Below are 8,602 nucleotides of genomic sequence, written 5' to 3' on the forward strand. Positions count from 1 at the left end.
ATTTATGGCCGCAGCTGTCTTCAGCAAGTAGTGTCATACCACGAAGCAAAAGAATTTGGTGTTAAATGAGTAAAATACATCTCTTCCTGTTGAGTAGTCTGGATGCAAAGTTGAAATGTGCTGCTTCACTCAGTCCCATCACACAGGTGTAAACTCACCACCTTTTCCCAAGGCAAACAGTGTAACTATCCCATGTATATAGACGCTATAATGTCTTGCTAGAGAAAATCTGCCATTCAGGTTCATTATTTACTGCAGTGATTTCTGATGATAATGTCTAATATGCATCTTTAGCTGTATGCAGGCTCTCCTCAATGCCTAATTCTAGAGAGTGCTCAGCACTTACAGCTCCTGCTGGTATCAATCTTATTAGACAGTTGGCAGGGTTGTGCCCTAATGCTTTTTTTATATATATATATATATTTTATGAAGTTTTTGCTACTGTCAGTTTTCTTATGAACTAAGTTTTGACTTTTTTCATGGCAACTGTCTGAGGGCCTGACCTTTGTTTATTTTTTACTACTAACTCACTCCTCAGGTAACGTCTTGAAGCCAGTGACATAAGTGACACTTCAGTGACACGTATCATTGTGTTCAGTGTTTTATAAAATGAATTCAGATGATTCTTCATTAACAGCTGCCCCTGACTTCTCACTGAAACCTCATAGATGAAGCTTCTGCAAAACACATGGAACAACAGCAAATGCTTTTCCAGAAGCCTGTCTGGTGTTTGAAGGACAAAACTGGGATCTGTTACACTGCCTGTCACATACATGTGGAAGAGAAAGTTCTTGCTCTTGAAGATGGTGGTATGAAAAGCAGAAATAAAAGGGTTAAAACTAGGATAAAATGTACAGAGGAATGCTTTATATATGTTCCTAATGACAGGAGATAAATGAAGTGTACAGGCAGGAATGACAGAGACAGTAAAATTACAGAAGGAATAAAAAGGTGGGATTGTCACAATTTCTCACCAAACTGTCCAGTGCTAGCTTTGATAGTTGTTCTTCCCCTGGCTGTTTAGAAAATGAGAGCTAGAAAATGATGACTGCTAGAGCAGCAAACTTCTAATTCTGTCTTGAGCAGAGGCTGATGACCTTCACAAAAGAGCAGACAGCGGACCAAATAAACATCAGGGACAGCCAGGATACGAGCATGCAGTTTGTGTGCCGTCTGACTGCTCCGTGGGAAAATGTCTCATGCTTCTGCAAGTCTGCTGTTGGACAGCCTGATGCTACAGATCCTGCCTCTGCCAATGGGACAGAGGCTGGAGGGCTTTAAAAGGGTTGGAGGGATCTGAAATTCCTCCCTTTTTCCTTGGTCTCACCAGCCCAGAGCTGAGAGGTGTGCCGTTTATCTAGGAGCAAGATTTGACATGTATCAGTCCTGGAAGAAGAGACTTGAAGCCTTCATGGTAGCCCAGTCATGGATCTTGAAAAGGACTCCTACTTCATTCCTCTACTATGGGGGAAAAAAAAAAAAAAAAAAAGCTGTCAATATGATCAAGAAACTCATATTTTCCCTTAATTACTTTATGTGAATAATAGCTACATATCAGTTCTTACAGCAGGATGGGGAGAACTGCTTTGAAATGACCAGAATTGCAGCTTGCATCAGGATGCAACTTATTACTATGTTCCCATCTCTATTTTACCTAAAACTTTGCTGTAATTATTGCCACTGGGAGTTGGTGGTGTGCTATTGTAATCAGTTTATGCTTGAAAATGCAAATGAAGATGAAAACACTACTGAAAGCCTCCAAGATGCAGAGGCAATGAAGCTTTTTAGAGCAATATTACCCCAGGCATTACTCCCAAACTAGTATTTTACTTTCAGGCAAACAAGTGGTTTAGGAAGAACAGAAATATTCTGTCTTACAGTCAGCTGTTAAACACACAACGGGGGCAAGTTTACACTGCTGACTCTGTTGGCTACATATAAAATTTACCAGAAGTCCATTGCGTTTGATGACTTGCTTTGATAAAACTTGGGCCCCTTGAATCCCTGAACGATATCATCACCTGGAAATATCACCGTCCATTAAAATGAACAACCCCCCCAAATGCCCAGCAGTTCTGGCTATGGATTTGCAGCGTGATACAGGTAGCTATGAAAGAAGCGGGTATCACACCACTGGAAACCCAGTGCTGGATTTGAACTGCAGGACCAATGATCTGTGGAGGGAAAAGCCTTGTGCCTGACAACAACAGGAGAATGCTAAGAAGGGCTGTGTGAAAGGCTTTTAAATTCCTCTTGAGGAGAGCCCTGAATTTGGGCTATGGCAGGCCCTTCAGCCTTGTATGAGTGAGCGAGAGAAGGTCAATGGGCTCTCATCCTGCATGAGGCTACACCTAAACCCTCACATCTGTGTGCCTTTGTCCGTGCATAAACCTTTGAAAGCCTTGCTCATCTTTTAAAGGTCCAAAATTGAGTAAAGAGAGTGGTTTTAATATGGAGTGCCTGTGAGCACAGTGGTGATGACTTATCAAGAGCAATTGAGAGATAAACATCTATGTGCTGACAGTTTAGGTAGTTTTATCCTAGTTCAGATGTCAAAACATACGCAGCAAAAGGACTTTAGAGGTCTTGAGTTAATTGCTGGAAGTGTTCCTTCTGTTTGTGGGAGCTGGGGGATTTATAAGAACTTCTGGAAAGAAAGAAGTAAATTAAGATCAAGGGAAATGATGTAAGCTCTTTAAGACACTAGTGCCTCCTGATAAAACCGCGGGGTTATTTAGGTGGTGGTGTTGATTGCACACAGATTGAAAATGAAGCACTCTGTTGTATGGGTTTCTGATGAATGGTGGCTTGGAAGATTGAGATCAACATGTTTTAGAAATGTAATGAAAGGCTGAGGAGAAAACAAGCCAATGTAGGTGTTGTTTGGTTTTGCCTCCAGACATATTTCCTCATAATTAAAGTAAAATGCTTGTGGGCCTGATTCTGCTCTTACTTACGGGAGTCAGTTTGTGCTGCTTCAGGTGAGAATGGCCATGCAGAGGCAGGAGTGTGCTTCTTCTCCTGACACCTTTAGAATAATTTATGGCTTCTTTTTCTTTGCCAGTGAATATGTAAACCAAGGAGGCAGCTTGCAGTGGCAGAGGCCCTTCAGCAGTGTAAAGAAAGAAAGAACAGATCGGTGCAAGTCAGTAGCTTGTGACTTGAAACCTGGCTTCAGTTACCACTAACCAGCTGTGACCTTGGGGAAACCACTGAGCCTGAGCTTACCTTTATTCTCTGTCTGAAAATGAGGACAGCAGTGCTGCTGTATCTCAAGACTCTCATGGGGATGCTAGGTGGGTCCCTAGACAAAAACAAGGTCTCATTACAGGACCTCACCTAGAACAGTTTGTTAATAATAAATGCAAAAGGCAAGTTTACTTGGTGATGTTTTGCCAGTTCATTTCAGCTAAATTGACTTATTTTTCTCTTCTCCACAGAGAGACAGACATGCACCCAAGGCTGATTTTTTTCTTTTCTTATTTTTCTTCCAAATTTCCATTAAGCTAAACCTCCACCAAACAGAACTGAATGTTTTTCTCTCTGCTTCTCTTTCCTAAGTATAATTAATGGCTTAATTGGTTAAGGGAAGTATGTTTCTGAACTTGCACTGGTTACTCCTGATATTTACTTAGTGTTATCTCAAAGGTTTGTAGTTTCTTTAAAATTATTTACAGAATGATATGACTTCCTCCCTGGGAACAAAAGCAGTGTTCTGCTATTATTTTTGGGATGTCCCCTCATACGTGCTCTGTGTGTGCATGTGTCACAAAGTTATCTGCTCCTGATAAAAACTGCAGTGCAGATCAGCCAGAAATATAACCAAAACACCTGCCTCCTTTTGTCCCAGTTTGCCCCAGAAGAGTCAGTCCATATCCCTAGCCATCAGGGATGGAAATCCTGTTTCTTGGGGAGAATGAGGCAGCCTGGACAGCAAGCCTTGCTTTAGCAAGGTGCTGCAGGGCTGTCCTAGGAATGAAGGCAAGCTTCTAGGACAAGTGTTGGAGTCTGGCTCAAGTGATTTCACTGTTTGAATTCAGATTATTGCACTGATGACATTGTTGTGACATATCTTTCTGTAAAGCCAATTTCAAAGAAAGCTGTACCTCCCTGACTAAAAGAAAACAAAATATTTTTCCAGTAAGGTGAATTCAGCTGGCTGCTGCTATAGCTGGTATGAACGCTCCTAGCTCCTATTAACCTTCTCACATTGTACTGGTATCCCAGGAGAAATCAAGAATCTGACAGAGCACGGCTCTGTAATGGGCTGTGGATCAGAAGTAATGAATCACTTACAGGAAGGTGTCTTTGCTGGAATAGAAACCAATATTTAGTCTTGAAAGCAAGTCTTAAAGTGCTTTGAAAAAAAATTCATCTTCCCCTATTTTGTACTCTTAGGCTGTCCTTCAGCAGCCCCTTGATGCCAGCACATGCAGCATGAAATAATTTTATAAACTTTCTGTCAGTAATAAAATCTGAACCTTTTCTCCCTGCCTGTAACCAATGTAACCCCTCTGCCCTCTCCCTTATTTTAGTAGTGTTGCTGTTCACTCTGTGCCTTGTACCTTCCACCCCAGGTGCTTGAGCACAGCGTAACGCTCTCTCCATTTGTGCTAGCACTTGAACTGTTTGCTGGGGTCGTGTAAGCACGGGGGGCAATGAGGCTTTGAGAAATTGCAGTCCTACGGCATTCAGCTTGGAACAGAATTTCTTCTCTGTTAGTATGAATCAAAGGATGAACATGAAATTGCACTTTCCCCCTTCCCTCACCTTTGCTTCTGAGTTGTGGTTCATATTATTTTTTTCTTTTTACTGTTTCACTTCCAAAGAGACAATAAAATGTGAAAAGCATCTAAGATTGATCTTCAGTTATAACTTCATAACAAAATCATGACTATAAGCATTAGCGTGTTCTCCATAAAATTTCCTAAGCCTGAAAATCTTCTTTGGTAAGCCTATTGCCCTTCAGTCCTTCTACAATGGGCTTTTCAAATATTTTGCAGAGGCATTTTTTTCTTGAGAGAACATTTTAGCTGGGATACTAACTGTCCTTGGCCTTTCTGTATCATGTGTAAATGGCTCTTACGTGATTATTGTGCTCTGACTGTGAGGTTAACTGAAGGGCCTTTTCCTTTTTAGCTGCCATCTGATACAGAGCAAAGCAGACTTGCCTATGTTGTGTCACATAACACCTCAGAAACATTGTTGGGAGCAAAATGATGCTTTGGGGCAGAAGATGACACATGGTGGAAGACTGCTCTAATACTGCAAACTATCCATCCCTTTATTTATTTAAAAAACAAACTTGAAGCTATAGCTCTTGCTGCAATCCGGCAGCACGCTCTTGACAGTACGAGGTCATGCTTTTGAAATGAACTGCTTTTGTGCTAAGTTTTCATCCTCTGATACTTTTACCTTGTTTCTGGGGGAAAAAAAAATAAAAAATGCAGATGCAGTCTAGCACTACAACCAGTCTTTGAAAACTCTTTCCAGTCCCTTTTTAGAAACCCCATGCCAAGTTAATTATTTGATTTACCTGGTGGGTGTTATATGCAATCGCTGCTTCCCTTTTATAACTATAACCACTCTGTTGTGTAACTGGCATGATGGCAATTTTAGACTTCATACAGCGGTCAGCACCCAGGGAAAATTTGTTTGCTTATTTATTTTGAACAAATATGCCTAGACTATTTGCACATCTGAATTTCATACAGAAGCAAGAAGGTTTACTGAACTAATGCTTCTTTGGGTACTGTGTGCATACTATTTTTGTCCTACATAACTTGCAGTCCTGCCTGCAGGCCAAAGAGTATAGGTCATACTGAGTTTTTGGCTTTATTTAAGAGAAAAAAAAAAAAATAAGCGAGCAAAAACTTTGGAGAACAGAAGGTAGCTTTTGAAGCTAGAAAGTCTTTCAAAGCCAGAACACAGTCATTTCCTCAGAGTTGCCTTTTGAGACTGAAGCTCTTTCAGCTACCCGTCCTGAAGCAGAGCACTTATTTGGGAAGCAACAGAACCCATCTTCTTCCAGTAGAGAAGTGTTTCACATGTGAAGATGGGCCCTGAGTTAAGAATTGTGTCCTCCTCTCCTGCCACCTCCTCTGCAGGATGATGCTGTGAATAACCACAGAGTAGGGTTTCAGACTTGCCACATGTTCCACAGGTCCTCACCTCAGGGGAACAGAAACACGCAGTGAGCAAGCTTTGATCTAGATTAATCATCTAATTCTGTTGTTATTATGCTGCTTTGCATTAATGTGTAGCTTTTAAAGACCCTTTTCAAGAGCTTAGGTCAGGGGGGCAGTAGGCTCTGACACAGCAGCCAGTGTCTCCAGAACACAAAGCTGAGCTCAGAGAGCATCCCCTGACTGACACAATCCCATCCTTGTCTCCCGAGGAAGTGCAAGGTACCTAATGTCATCTGTGCTCCTGAGCTTACTTTGGTTTTCTGCCTGCTCAACACTTGGTTGCCCAACTAAAACACTCTCAGCTTCAGTGCAGTATTTCAGCACGTCGTTTTGCTTTGAGAGCATGACTTGGAGACCAGCCTCAGAATTTCCCACTGCGTGGGCTTGGAAGCACATTGGGAACCAGCAGAGCCCGGCTTCCAAAGTCATTGTGTGTGCTAGAGCTAAACAAATCATTATGGCACCACTACTCCGTTTGTCACCATATTTTATTTTATTTTATTTTATTTTATTTTATTTTATTTTATTTTATTTTATTTTATTTTATTTTATTTTATTTTATTTTATTTTATTTTATTTTATTTTATTTTATTTTATTTTATTTTATTATTCCAGGTTGTTTACAATCCTGGGCTAAGGAAATACTGGTATGTGCCAGCAGCACCAGCACTGGGAAGTGGACTGTTACAGCCTGGTACGATCCTGCTTGCATGAAAATCTGAAGGACAGGGAAGGGCTCAGGTGGGCGAAAAACTGCTTTCACCTAATGTATTTTTTGTTTGTTTGTTTTTCTTGTGTGAAAATTAGGTTTTATTGACAAAGAAACAAACAACCCCCTAAATCTAAAAAGTTATTTCTTGTTTTCAGGTGAACACTATTTCATAGTAGAGCAGCGGTCAGGTTGAATACTTGTCCATGAAGGTCCTGTATCTGATGTCAGGGGTCACCATCTGTAACTCTTCGAGCCCATTCCCTTCCAGTTATGCATTTGTGTCTTCTTCAGGTTGATTCTGGTTTTGCTGGTACAGCTATTCTCACCTCTTCTCCTTGCATTCAAATCGTTGTAAAGGCTGAAGTTCTGTGGTCACTAGATTTTTTCAGAAATCTGCTTTTGGTAAATGGACTGGCAAATTTTAATAATCTAATATCAACCCCCTCTAGGCCTCCTCACTCCATGAAGTTGTGCAAATATTTATTTGCTTAATCAAATAGTGGTGACATTTTAGTTTGGCTAGACGTTCTAATCCTAACTTCATCTGTTGGCAGCGAGACCACTGTTTTCTGCTCACTTTGACCTTTTCTGTTGCTACAGTTGCAGTTCATCTTGCAGCAGGTATTTCAGACCGCCTCCAGAGAGGGCAAATAAATGCTCTATTCTCACATCCAAGGTTCTTTTCCCTGTTCTTTGTGGGTTTAAAATGGAGAGGTTACCTTTGGCTGAATGTTACCTCATGTTTGGCTGGGGGTAAGACTACACACAGGGTGAAATAACAAGCTACTGTGTGTAATCTACTCAAAGGTAGGAGATACGAAAACTATTTCAATATGAAATGAAATGAAAGAAGGTAAACTTCCTCCACAATAAATGAGAAGCAAAGTGTACACACACTTACCTCAGGGAAAAAAAAAAAAAAAAAAGTTAATATCCTTCCAAATCCACAACCTCCAACACAATATTTAAGGAGAAAAGTGGAATTAAATACATCTCTTACTATTTGATACTTTTCTTAAATTTGGGAGTTGCTCAATATCAGTAAAATATTAAATAATGCATAGGAAACAGAAGTAATTTAATCCAGAAGAATACACTCTCATAGCTCAGAAGATATGAGAAGAGCTGGGGAGAAAGCAAGTTTTTTCTTTCTTTCTTTTTAATGTGCAATTACACACATCAAAATTTTGCAACACTTTGATTAATCTAGCAGAACTTTTGTGTCATGCTGCCTAGTTTAAACTACGCCTGGAGTTACAGAAAGCCAAGAATTCAAAGCTTGTATTGCAGCTCTGGGGGAGCCGGGAGGGGCTTGCTGCAGCGGAGGGGAGGGAAGGAGAGCAAGGCTGTTGTTTCTCCCAGGCGGTGCAGTCACATTCGAGGTGGTCAGATGCTAACTGCTAAATAACTTGTTAGTGCAATATGTGTATATTTTTCCTATTTTTTTTTTCAAGAGCTTATATTATTGTTTGTGAAGCTTCATAGATACATTTATATCATTAAAGGCAATATCCCTATCTTTGTGTGTTTGCTGCAGTAGAGAGATTCTACAAAGCTATTTCAAAGTGAAGAGGATTACAGCTCTATTAATTTCTAGACATGTCGGTAATTGTTCGCATGATACTGATAGAGCCTTTCTAACTTTCTCATTACCCAACAACTGCTCCTTATCACACATCTGAGTCACCAACGAAGTTTGAAT

Source organism: Netta rufina, assembly GCF_964035555.1.
Source record: "Netta rufina genome assembly, chromosome: 4".
NCBI lineage: Eukaryota > Metazoa > Chordata > Aves > Anseriformes > Anatidae > Netta > Netta rufina.